Below are 14,008 nucleotides of genomic sequence, written 5' to 3' on the forward strand. Positions count from 1 at the left end.
TCCCTAAAGGCTGAAGCTGGTTGTTCTTTGTGAGACGTCTTTTACCAGAGATAGGGCCTCCTCCAGTTGTCGTTGTTGTTGAAGAACGACTGGTAACCAGTCTCTGTACCAGTTGTCTTTTCCACCGCTCCTTCTCTGATACTCTTTAGTCTTGATTAAGTGGATGTTGAAGAATTGCTGCAATGCCTCAAGTGCTTGTCTGGAGGCTTCCTTTTGAATTGCTCCGAGCCTCCTTTCAGATAATCCCATTTTGCTGAAAGAGAGTCCTCCACGTGTTCCGGATGTGAGTCTATCCATCTCCTGTTGGTATTGTAGGAGGAGGTCACTTGATTCATTAGTTGATTCAAATGAGTAACGGTCTTGGGGTTGGGTTTGGCTTGAACTTCCTGTGTCGCTTCTAGAAGTAGGCAGAGTGATTCGTTTGGCCATCCTGCAATCAAAATATTTATTAGTCGAGATAAGGAGTCGGCTAGGATGTTACTCTCTCCTTCAATGTGCTCGAATTTGATTTCAACGCCGCTTCCTGTTATGTAGTCTACGAAGGCCATCCATCTCACCCTAGATGGTTTGTTCTGAGAGGATTTGTTGAAGAAGCTTATGATTGCCTGGCAGTCAGTTCTTATGATAATTTCCCTTTTATCCAGGAAGTAAATTTTTAATGCTTCAAGGGTCTTCATAACCGCATGCATTTTGGCATCTATGGTGGACTTGATTGGGTTGTACCTTCCACTGGCGTATGCGCATATTTTTTTCTGTATTTCTGGGGTCGTATTTCTGTTTCTTCCATTTGCAAATTCCTCCCCAACCTTCCATACATCCATCTGTTTCTAGGATTATGAAACATTCCTCAGGGGGTACTTCCAAGTCAGGAAGGTTCTGTACCAGGTTTTTGATCTTCCTGACTAGCTTCCAGTCCTGCTCATTCATTCTTTTCTCACCAGTTGGGCTTGTTTTTGAATACAGCGGGCCTAATAGTTTGCCTAGGTTGGGTATATAGCTTCTTGCATAATTCAGAATTCCCAACCATGATCTAAGACCCTTCTTTATCATGAGGTCTTTTTCTTGATACTCAGCGATCCTTTTGATGATATGGGGTTGCAGCTTGATTTTTGAATTACCCAGGACTGCTCCAAGAAACTCGATTTCTCTTACTGCAATCTTCATTTTTGTTGGGCTTAGAATAAGACCGTTTTCTTGACATATTTCCAACATTTTGGTGAGATGTTGCCCATGCTCCTTCTCATTTTTTGAGAACACAAGTATGTCATCTATGTACACAGCAATAAATTGTTCTGTACCTCTGAAACAGTTGTCCATTTTCCTTTGGAATATAGCAGGGGCATTCTTAAGACCGAATGGCATTGCAAGCCATTCGTATAATCCTTCGGGAACCCAGAATGCAGTCCATTCGATTGAATCTGGGTGCATTGCGACTTGATGGAAACCAGATTTTAAGTCAAATTTTGAATAAATTTTGCTGTTACTAACCTTCTTGAGTATTGTGTTGATACCGGGAAGGCTGTATTGGTCCTTTTCAGTAATGTCGTTAAGCCTCTTGTAGTTGAAGACCATCCTTTCCTTCCCCTTTCTTTCTGTTCCTGTTATGGGGTCCACTGTAGTTCCTGAGTTGACAATTATAGCCGTAGTTCTATGCTTGCTTTTACTTGGTCTAATGATCCCGATCTCTAGTAGCGCTTTCACATGTTTGGAAAAGGCTTCTTTTGCTTGTGGTGTCAGATGTCTAAGAGGTTTATCTTCTACCACAAAGTCTGGATTCTTAATTTCCAGCTTGCATGTTATTTTGTTCTTTTTCCAGTATTTGAGGGGATCTTCTCCAATATATCCTTGGGCCTTTAATTGATCCAATAGGCTTCCAAACTTGGCCTTTATGCTTTCATTACTTTGTTGAGTTTCTGCTGAATATAGCACTGATTCCTGGATCTGGATATAATCATCCTCTTCCAGATCTAGCTCCTCTATTGCTGTGGCTGTTGAGATGTAGGGCAGAGTGTTAATAGTTGTCAGGTTTTTATAGAATGTGACAGTGTTACCTTCAATCCTTACTCCTCCCTGCATTGCCCTTATGAAATTACAGCCTATTATCATTTGAATGTCATCCCCGAGCTTCATTGGAAATGCATAAGTGTATGGTATTCTGAAACTGTTATTTCCAATAGTCATCCTTCCTCCCCTTAACTTCTTGTTTGCTGTTGTTTTAGAGGTAATCCCACTGAAGTGCACTACATAGGGATTTTCCTCTATTGCAGCTTTTGGTACAGCCCTTTCGTCTATACAGCAAGTTGTAGCTCCTGTGTCCAATATAGCGTTAATTTTAAAAAGGGAAATATTTAGGATTTCCATATGTACCTTTAAGTTGAAGAGCATGTTCTTAGATTTTCTTGATCCTCCAGTTTCTTTTGTCTCCATAGAAAGAACCTTTTGAGTTTCTTCCTCTAAAAGAACAAGAGCCTCTTCATCCTCTTCACTTTCTTCAATTTTTACCTTCCCGAGCCTTTGTATTTCTCTTAGGAGGTCTGCCTTTTCCAGTCTCAACCTGTCTACTTCCAGGATTTCTTCTTCCAGTTTACTGTATTTTTCTTTTAGTTCTGATAGTTCATTTCTGAGGTTGAGATTTTCTTGTGCTATGGCTATGGATTGAGCATGCGCTTCTTCTAATTCCTTGGCCTTTTGTTGCTCGAATTCCACGGTCATTTTGAGCCTTCGTATCTCAGCTTCACAATGATTAATAAAATCTTGTTGTGTTTGAAGCAAGTTTCTAGGTTCATACCTCGGAGGTTCTTCCATCATGACAGGTGTTCTTTTGTCAAAATAGTATATACTGCACATTCCGCAAGAGGTGATTTTGCATAGAGGACAATGCCTCCTATGTCTCCTTTGTGATTTTCTTTTACAGCATTTGCATTCTTCTAGTACTGATGGTAGCTTTGTGTTGATTTCCCATATATGCCTGCATTCCGCTTGTTCTTGAGAGACTTGTATCCTTGCCCTGTATCCTGTCTCAGGACCTATCCACCAAGTTCTACTATCTTCTACTAGAGCAAAAATTTTGTGGGTGAAGGAGTGAATACCGTGTTGTAGGTCTTCTGCATCTTCTCCTTCAGATATTGAGTAGATAGCATCGCTTTGGTTTTCTCCTTCCTGGACAGATAGTATTTCATATTCTTCAGGGATATCTAGTTGTTCAAATATAGCTACCCTTTTGATATTTTTTTTGTCATTAGGACATTCTCTTGCATAGTGTCCTTCTTCCCCGCAGAGATAGCATTTGCATTTTTTATTTCTTATCAAATGCTTTCTCTTTTCGATTCTTGCATGAGATGAGTGGGGTTTGCCTTTGTATGTTGTAGATCTTCTCACCCCGTATTTCCTTTCTGGTTTACTGTAATATCCTGGGATAGGAATTTCACTGCAAAAGGATAAATCCTTTAATGCTCTTCTAAACGCAGCATCCTTGCATTCTGATTCCAAGTATTTATAGGAGAAAAGGATCCTTGGGATTACTCCTATAGTATTTCCTCTGTATTTTGCTTCGAATGCAGCTTTAATTCTTTTTCCCAATTCTCCTGGCATTTTGGACCATAGTTTTTCTGATAATTCAGGTCCTAAAAACATCCTTCCGGTTTTGGATGCTAACCTCATATAGTCATTTAGAAATTGAATAATATGCTTGAGGTTAGTACAGGATAACCTTTCAAGATCTCTGTAGGCCTCTTCTTGTGCTGTAGTTGATCCTTGAAATGGGTCTTCAAGTATAAAGATGGTCCTTAGTTGCGAGAGGATGTTTTGTGTTCCTCCTGTTCCATCTGCATTGGCAAGAAGCTGTTGGTATTCATCTGGGTAGGCCATTCGCCATTGAATCCACGCCAGTTTTTCTGCTTCTCCAAGTAAATTTTCAATAAACTCCATTTTTGCCAGTGGGTCAGTAAATCCTTGTAAAGATACTAGATTTTTTGTTATTGATTCCCACCTCATAAATACCTCATCAAACATCCCTAATTGAGATGGGATGATAAATATTGCCCCCTGTTGTTGGAATGCTGAAGGAAGGTTCCAGGCTTCAGAAAAGTTTTTCGCTTTGTACTTCGGTTGTTGCCTTGAGTATCCTTCATACTCTGGCCTTTGACTTGTGGATTCTATGTTTACTGCTGGGGGGTAGTTTATTGGCCCCATAGTTGAGTCCGAAGGAGGCCTGTAATTTGAAATAGCAGATGATGAATATACCTGATGGGATAATTTTGCTAATTGGGGGTATTCCATCACTAATTCTTCTTCTAATCCTGCTGCGATTAGTTCTCGTCGAGGCCTTTGAGGATATGGCATTTCTACTTCCTCCCTTGAGTCATTAATATTTTGGAAGTAAAAGTTTAGATCTTTTTGTAGTTCTTCTGCCTCGTTTTCTTCATCACTGGAAAGTTGAATGTTGACGGCTATTGTGTGACTTTGTATCTCTTCTTCGTCACTGAACGTTTCATCGTCAACGTTGTTGTACTGGATCCTACTGGATGTTGATGCAGCTTTGTAATTTTCAGAACTGATCGAAATTCTCCCATCGATCAGGTTTCGGCTTCTGAGCTCAACAGGTTGCATGGGAATCGAGACCTGCGTAGGCCTGATCATCCAGTCTCTTCCTCGAATTTCTGTTGTGGAGTACCTCCTACCTGGCAAAGCTCTTACGCCATGGCTTGTTAGGTAGTCCACCACCCCTGAAATTTCATATGCAAAGGCGACATTCGGGGTATTTGAAAGTCGCCCTACCAATCCCCTGGTGATTAATAAATTGGCCTCTCCATTCTGCCATGTATCATAACCATGGGTTAGTATTGAGAGTTGTATGTTACGGTAGAAATCTCCTACCGTCATCATGGTGTCTGGTACCACGTAGACTAATTGACTCCCTCTAGTCAGGTCTACTTCCATAGTTGCAATGATGGACCTGTCGTCAGCCCATCTGTTGTCGCGGAACACCAATAGTGCTAGTGTTCCTTCTTCTTGTCGGTGGAGTGTTTGGATCCTTGCTTGAAGGATCCCTAGATGAATGTATCTCATCCCACTCCGGATCAGTTGGTCAAAACTTCGTTCTTGTATAAAAGCCCTGTCTTCCTGGTTATTTGTGACCAACATGGCTTCTTCAGACCTGTGTGTGTAGACCCTATGATGTACATCATCTCTTCTTGAATGATATAGCACCTCAGCAGGCGCTATTGTAGCCCTTTCCCTCATAGATAATTGTAGTTGTGCTTGAGGGTCTATCTGTTGTTCCAGAATTTGTATATTTGAGTCCGTATTTCTGGAGATAAGCTGCCCGAGTCGCCTTCTGGCGTTGAATATTCTCCTCTGGTTCCTTCGGTAATTCCTGATTTGGTCTTCCACGAGAGGAGTTGATGTAGACACCTCTTGAGTTCTGGTAGTCATTTCCTTGCTTCTTGGAAAATTTTTATGGGGTCTTTAAAGACCAGAATTTTTCCTTTTGCCTCTTTAGGTCTTTCCGAAGGACCTAAGTTGAGGTTTGCTAGTCTGGAGATGAGTTCGTCCGGTACTACTTGGGATTGTATGGGTTTTGATTGTTGCAACTCCCGTATTGTCTGTAGTTCCGTTCGTATTCCTTTTATGTCCTCAGCTATCTGTATTAAAAGCTGTATTTGCACGTTGTGCTGTTTAATTACAGCTGTCTGGTGGCTGAGAGTTCCCGGACAATCACTGGTTTTAAGAAAACCGAGTGACGGGGGATCAATGGATTCAGTGGCCTTAAGAGCTTCTTTGTAGGATTCGGTACTCCTTGAGGATATGTGGCTCATCCAAAAATTTGCTTTTCTATTTTGGATAGTAAGATTTCAATCCTTTGGAGTTTTTGATCGAGGTTTCGTGAAAGCCGTAAGGCTTCTTCTTCAATAAGCCTAGATTGCTTAGTTATTTCAAACAACAGTTTCTGAACTTCAGTTTGGGTGAGAGGCTTATTTTCAACAAATAAGGAGGTTAATGTTTTTACTGAGGATTCAAGCCTTTTAATCCTATGCTCAAGGTTTTGTTTTTCTTCAAGCAGGAGCTTAAAGTTTCTTAGATTTACTCTACTTGAGAGACAAGTTCGGTCGTAAATAACTGAAATGTTGTGGGCAAGTTCCTTTTGGGTAGGTTTTGAAGTCTCAGCTAGATTTAAGTAATCAAGATGGGAGGTATGAGAGTCGGTATACCACTTCTGAATAGATTCTTCCCAAAGCTTAGACATATACTAGATATGCATGAGCTTAATTCTACTTACTTTCTTAACTTTAGAGGGCTTGCGTCAAAGGTCTTACTGCGGTTCCCTGACCTAATTGCCTTCCTCGGGCTCCTCACAAGTTTAGATTGCAAGAGAAATCAATTTCATGTATATATAGCATTAATATCATAAGCAAAGTAAGAGACTATATCAAAACGGTAGGCTCTGATACCAAAATGGGGAAGCGAATACAACCAAAAACAACCAAAAAAATTTGTAAATAAGAGATACATTCAAGCTCGCATTCTGTAAGAAATAGTAAGCATAAAGAACGAGAATGACCATGGCGTAATTGCCATAAACAAGACATTTGGTTCCTTGGCCATTTATTTACCAGTTGGTTATCAGAGATACAACTTAATGTATCTCTTCCTGTATACTAATTTATTAGACAATGTAATAAATTGTAATTTTCATTCATTCAAGTAAATAAGCTTGGGGGGTAGTTTATAATAACCAAGTTGAGTTGTAAGCAATAAGACAACTCAAGCTCTGTTTCAGAGGTACAGAACAATTTATTGCTGTGTACATAGATGACATACTTGTGTTCTCAAAAAATGAGAAGGAGCATGGGCAACATCTCACCAAAATGTTGGAAATATGTCAAGAAAACGGTCTTATTCTAAGCCCAACAAAAATGAAGATTGCAGTAAGAGAAATCGAGTTTCTTGGAGCAGTCCTGGGTAATTCAAAAATCAAGCTGCAACCCCATATCATCAAAAGGATCGCTGAGTATCAAGAAAAAGACCTCATGATAAAGAAGGGTCTTAGATCATGGTTGGGAATTCTGAATTATGCAAGAAGCTATATACCCAACCTAGGCAAACTATTAGGCCCGCTGTATTCAAAAACAAGCCCAACTGGTGAGAAAAGAATGAATGAGCAGGACTGGAAGCTAGTCAGGAAGATCAAAAACCTGGTACAGAACCTTCCTGACTTGGAAGTACCCCCTGAGGAATGTTTCATAATCCTAGAAACAGATGGATGTATGGAAGGTTGGGGAGGAATTTGCAAATGGAAGAAACAGAAATACGACCCCAGAAATACAGAAAAAATATGCGCATACGCCAGTGGAAGGTACAACCCAATCAAGTCCACCATAGATGCCGAAATGCATGCGGTTATGAAGACCCTTGAAGCATTAAAAATTTACTTCCTGGATAAAAGGGAAATTATCATAAGAACTGACTGCCAGGCAATCATAAGCTTCTTCAACAAATCCTCTCAGAACAAACCATCTAGGGTGAGATGGATGGCCTTCGTAGACTACATAACAGGAAGCGGCGTTGAAATCAAATTCGAGCACATTGAAGGAGAGAGTAACATCCTAGCCGACTCCTTATCTCGACTAATAAATATTTTGATTGCAGGATGGCCAAACGAATCACTCTGCCTACTTCTAGAAGCGACACAGGAAGTTCAAGCCAAACCCAACCCCAAGGCCGTTACTCATTTGAATCAACTAATGAATCAAGTGACCTCCTCCTACAATACCAACAGGAGATGGATAGACTCACATCCGGAACACGTGGAGGACTCTCTTTCAGCAAAATGGGATTATCTGAAAGGAGGCTCGGAGCAATTCAAAAGGAAGCCTCCAGACAAGCACTTGAGGCATTGCAGCAATTCTTCAACATCCACTTAATCAAGACTAAAGAGTATCAGAGAAGGAGCGGTGGAAAAGACAACTGGTACAGAGACTGGTTACCAGTCGTTCTTCAACAACAACGACAACTGGAGGAGGCCCTATCTCTGGTAAAAGACGTCTCACAAAGAACAACCAGCTTCAGCCTTTAGGGAATGGCGGACCCCTACAATCAGCTGAAGGAATCCACTTTCTCTTCGCCGCCAAATAAAGACAAGTGAAGCTTCCGGGAACCACTTGTAGTGTCCACCAGCTGGCAACAGCTGGATGTATTTACTTTCCTTAGTGTTTAAGTGAGAAAGAGCTGAGCCTCGGGGAGCCGCTCGTAGTGTCTGCCAGCTGGAAACAGCTGGATGCATTTACTTTCCTTAGTGTTTAAGCAAAACGAGCTGAGCCTCGGGGAGCCGCTCAGTTCGAAAGCTGGCAACAGCTGGACAAAGGAATATAAAAGGAACGGATATAAGTGCGATGGGGCCCAATGAGCACCCGGCTTTATCCTTCCTTTCTATATAAACCCTCGCCCAGACTCTTGCAAGGCATCGGTCGAAAAACCAGAGTCTTACTTGAGTAGAAAAACCAATCTGTAAGCCTTTCAGCAATCCTTTGTAAGCAATTTAAGCTTTCTTCTCGTTCTTTATGCTTACTATTTCTTACAGAATGCGAGCTTGAATGTATCTCTTATTTACAAATTTTTTTGGTTGTTTTTGGTTGTATTCGCTTCCCCATTTTGGTATCAGAGCAAAAATTTTGTGGGTGAAGGAGTGAATACCGTGTTGTAGGTCTTCTGCATCTTCTCCTTCAGATATTGAGTAGATAGCATCGCTTTGGTTTTCTCCTTCCTGGACAGATAGTATTTCATATTCTTCAGGGATATCTAGTTGTTCAAATATAGCTACCCTTTTGATATTTTTTTTGTCATTAGGACATTCTCTTGCATAGTGTCCTTCTTCCCCGCAGAGATAGCATTTGCATTTTTTATTTCTTATCAAATGCTTTCTCTTTTCGATTCTTGCATGAGATGAGTGGGGTTTGCCTTTGTATGTTGTAGATCTTCTCACCCCGTATTTCCTTTCTGGTTTACTGTAATATCCTGGGATAGGAATTTCACTGCAAAAGGATAAATCCTTTAATGCTCTTCTAAACGCAGCATCCTTGCATTCTGATTCCAAGTATTTATAGGAGAAAAGGATCCTTGGGATTACTCCTATAGTATTTCCTCTGTATTTTGCTTCGAATGCAGCTTTAATTCTTTTTCCCAATTCTCCTGGCATTTTGGACCATAGTTTTTCTGATAATTCAGGTCCTAAAAACATCCTTCCGGTTTTGGATGCTAACCTCATATAGTCATTTAGAAATTGAATAATATGCTTGAGGTTAGTACAGGATAACATTTCAAGATCTCTGTAGGCCTCTTCTTGTGCTGTAGTTGATCCTTGAAATGGGTCTTCAAGTATAAAGATGGTCCTTAGTTGCGAGAGGATGTTTTGTGTTCCTCCTGTTCCATCTGCATTGGCAAGAAGCTGTTGGTATTCATCTGGGTAGGCCATTCGCCATTGAATCCACGCCAGTTTTTCTGCTTCTCCAAGTAAATTTTCAATAAACTCCATTTTTGCCAATGGGTCAGTAAATCCTTGTAAAGATACTAGATTTTTTGTTATTGATTCCCACCTCATAAATACCTCATCAAACATCCCTAATTGAGATGGGATGATAAATATTGCCCCCTGTTGTTGGAATGCTGAAGGAAGGTTCCAGGCTTCAGAAAAGTTTTTCGCTTTGTACTTCGGTTGTTGCCTTGAGTATCCTTCATACTCTGGCCTTTGACTTGTGGATTCTATGTTTACTGCTGGGGGGTAGTTTATTGGCCCCATAGTTGAGTCCGAAGGAGGCCTGTAATTTGAAATAGCAGATGATGAATATACCTGATGGGATAATTTTGCTAATTGGGGGTATTCCATCACTAATTCTTCTTCTAATCCTGCTGCGATTAGTTCTCGTCGAGGCCTTTGAGGATATGGCATTTCTACTTCCTCCCTTGAGTCATTAATATTTTGGAAGTAAAAGTTTAGATCTTTTTGTAGTTCTTCTGCCTCGTTTTCTTCATCAGAAATTCGAGGAAGAGACTGGATGATCAGGCCTACGCAGGTCTCGATTCCCATGCAACCTGTTGAGCTCAGAAGCCGAAACCTGATCGATGGGAGAATTTCGATCAGTTTTGAAAATTACAAAGCTGCATCAACATCCAGTAGGATCCAGAACAACAACGTTGACGATGAAACGTTCAGTGACGAAGAAGAGATACGAAGTCACACAATAGCCGTCAACATTCAACTTTCCAGTGATGAAGAAAACGAGGCAGAAGAACTACAAAAAGATCTAAACTTTTACTTCCAAAATATTAATGACTCAAGGGAGGAAGTAGAAATGCCATATCCTCAAAGGCCTCGACGAGAACTAATCGCAGCAGGATTAGAAGAAGAATTAGTGATGGAATACCCCCAATTAGCAAAATTATCCCATCAGGTATATTCATCATCTGCTATTTCAAATTACAGGCCTCCTTCGGACTCAACTATGGGGCCAATAAACTACCCCCCAGCAGTAAACATAGAATCCACAAGTCAAAGGCCAGAGTATGAAGGATACTCAAGGCAACAACCGAAGTACAAAGCGAAAAACTTTTCTGAAGCCTGGAACCTTCCTTCAGCATTCCAACAACAGGGGGCAATATTTATCATCCCATCTCAATTAGGGATGTTTGATGAGGTATTTATGAGGTGGGAATCAATAACAAAAAATCTAGTATCTTTACAAGGATTTACTGACCCATTGGCAAAAATGGAGTTTATTGAAAATTTACTTGGAGAAGCAGAAAAACTGGCGTGGATTCAATGGCGAATGGCCTACCCAGATGAATACCAACAGCTTCTTGCCAATGCAGATGGAACAGGAGGAACACAAAACATCCTCTCGCAACTAAGGACCATCTTTATACTTGAAGACCCATTTCAAGGATCAACTACAGCATAAGAAGAGGCCTACAGAGATCTTGAAAGGTTATCCTGTACTAACCTCAAGCATATTATTCAATTTCTAAATGACTATATGAGGTTAGCATCCAAAACCGGAAGGATGTTTTTAGGACCTGAATTATCAGAAAAACTATGGTCCAAAATGCCAGGAGAATTGGGAAAAAGAATTAAAGCTGCATTCGAAGCAAAATACAGAGGAAATACTATAGGAGTAATCCCAAGGATCCTTTTCTCCTATAAATACTTGGAATCAGAATGCAAGGATGCTGCGTTTAGAAGAGCATTAAAGGATTTATCCTTTTGCAGTGAAATTCCTATCCCAGGATATTACAGTAAACCAGAAAGGAAATACGGGGTGAGAAGATCTACAACATACAAAGGCAAACCCCACTCATCTCATGCAAGAATCGAAAAGAGAAAGCATTTGATAAGAAATAAAAAATGCAAATGCTATCTCTGCGGGGAAGAAGGACACTATGCAAGAGAATGTCCTAATGACAAAAAAAATATCAAAAGGGTAGCTATATTTGAACAACTAGATATCCCTGAAGAATATGAAATACTATCTGTCCAGGAAGGAGAAAACCAAAGCGATGCTATCTACTCAATATCTGAAGGAGAAGATGCAGAAGACCTACAACACGGTATTCACTCCTTCACCCACAAAATTTTTGCTCTAGTAGAAGATAGTAGAACTTGGTGGATAGGTCCTGAGACAGGATACAGGGCAAGGATACAAGTCTCTCAAGAACAAGCGGAATGCAGGCATATATGGGAAATCAACACAAAGCTACCATCAGTACTAGAAGAATGCAAATGCTGTAAAAGAAAATCACAAAGGAGACATAGGAGGCATTGTCCTCTATGCAAAATCACCTCTTGCGGAATGTGCAGTATATACTATTTTGACAAAAGAACACCTGTCATGATGGAAGAACCTCCGAGGTATGAACCTAGAAACTTGCTTCAAACACAACAAGATTTTATTAATCATTGTGAAGCTGAGATACGAAGGCTCAAAATGACCGTGGAATTCGAGCAACAAAAGGCCAAGGAATTAGAAGAAGCGCATGCTCAATCCATAGCCATAGCACAAGAAAATCTCAACCTCAGAAATGAACTATCAGAACTAAAAGAAAAATACAGTAAACTGGAAGAAGAAATCCTGGAAGTAGACAGGTTGAGACTGGAAAAGGCAGACCTCCTAAGAGAAATACAAAGGCTCGGGAAGGTAAAAATTGAAGAAAGTGAAGAGGATGAAGAGGCTCTTGTTCTTTTAGAGGAAGAAACTCAAAAGGTTCTTTCTATGGAGACAAAAGAAACTGGAGGATCAAGAAAATCTAAGAACATGCTCTTCAACTTAAAGGTACATATGGAAATCCTAAATATTCCCCTTTTTGAAATTAACGCTATATTGGACACAGGAGCTACAACTTGCTGTATAGACGAAAGGGCTGTACCAAAAGCTGCAATAGAGGAAAATCCCTATGTAGTGCACTTCAGTGGGATTACCTCTAAAACAACAGCAAACAAGAAGTTAAGGGGAGGAAGGATGACTATTGAAAATAACAGTTTCAGAATACCATACAGGGAACCCACGCGACCGTGACGCGGCTGAAACAAGGCCAGAACAAGTGTGCTCTGTTTCGGTTAAATGCAGAGCAAGGTGTGGCGCGGCTGAAACAAAGGCAGAGCAATGTGTGCTCTGTTTCGGTTAGATGCACAGCAAGGTGAAGCGCCGGCAGCTGGGAGACGAGCGGCGGTCGTCGCACGGTGGCCCACAGCGGTGATGGGTCGGCTGGGCGGCAACGGCACTCGAGGGAAAGAGGAGTGCTGGAGGAGGCGCGGCTGGTGGAGGCGCGGCTGGAAACAAGGGCAGCAGCGGTGAGTTGCCCTGTTTCGGTCGCCGTGAAGAGGAGGGGGGCAACCGGCGTCTGCGGCTGCGACCCGGGGTCACGGTGGCAGAGAAGTTAGGGCAGCGTCGCCGAGAGTCTCAACGACGAAGGGGTGGTCCGTTGGTAGGGAGACGGCGCCAGCGATCCTTCTCGCTCGAGCGAGACCGGAAAGCGAGGATGAGAGGTCGCCGGCTGGAGGGCAGCGGCGGCGTTGGTCGATCGGCTGGGACGCAGCGCCGGCGGTGGAAAGGAGGCAGCAAGGAAGGGCGCGGCCTGCCGGAGAGCAGGGGCGGCGGTGGGCTGGCCGCAAGCAGAGGAAGCAGGGATGCGTGGTACGGCTGCTTTCTCTCTTCCTTTCCTTCTAATTTTTTTTTTTTTTTAGTTATGTTGCAGTATCAAAAGACAAAATAGTATTTTTCATAGATAAGCGAAAAGAAACAGTTATATCTCTATTTATAGAGTTCCGACTTTAGCTAAACTAAACAGACTTAATAAATATGCAGAAAATAAAAGGAAAGCACAGAAAATAAAAGGAAAAATAAAAGGATCCTAACAAAAACTTTCCCCCTTGAAGGAATCACCAAGATAGGAGCACTAGTTAATTTCTTCTTTAATTCTTGAAAACTTTGTTGACATTTATTATTCCACACGAACTTTATATTCTTTTGTGTCAACCTGGTCAATGGTGTTGCTATTTTTTAAAAGCCTTTTACGAATCTTCTATAGCATCCAACCAAACCCAAGAAGCTTATAATCTCCGAAACATTAGAATGTTGCTTCTATTTTAACACAGCTTTAATCTTGTGAGGGTCAACAGATATCCCAACACTCGAAATTACATGATCGAGAAACATAACTTTACTGAGCCAGAAATTACACTTGCTTAATTTGGAATATAGTTTCTCTTGCCTTGGGACTTTCAGAACTGTCTTAAGATGGTATTCATGCTCTGCTTTGCTTTTGGAGTAGATCAAGATATCATCAATGAACACAATTACAAATTTATCAAGATAAGGGTGGAACACCCTATTCATAAGATCCATGAAGGTAGTTGATGCATTTGTGAGTCCAAAAGGCATTACTAAAAGTTCATAATAATCATATCTTATTCTAAAAACAGTTTTCTATATGTCTCCTTCTCTTATCTTCAGTCAATGAT

Source organism: Musa acuminata, chromosome BXJ2-10 (assembly GCF_036884655.1).
Source record: "Musa acuminata AAA Group cultivar baxijiao chromosome BXJ2-10, Cavendish_Baxijiao_AAA, whole genome shotgun sequence".
NCBI classification, from domain to species: Eukaryota; Viridiplantae; Streptophyta; class Magnoliopsida; order Zingiberales; family Musaceae; genus Musa; species Musa acuminata.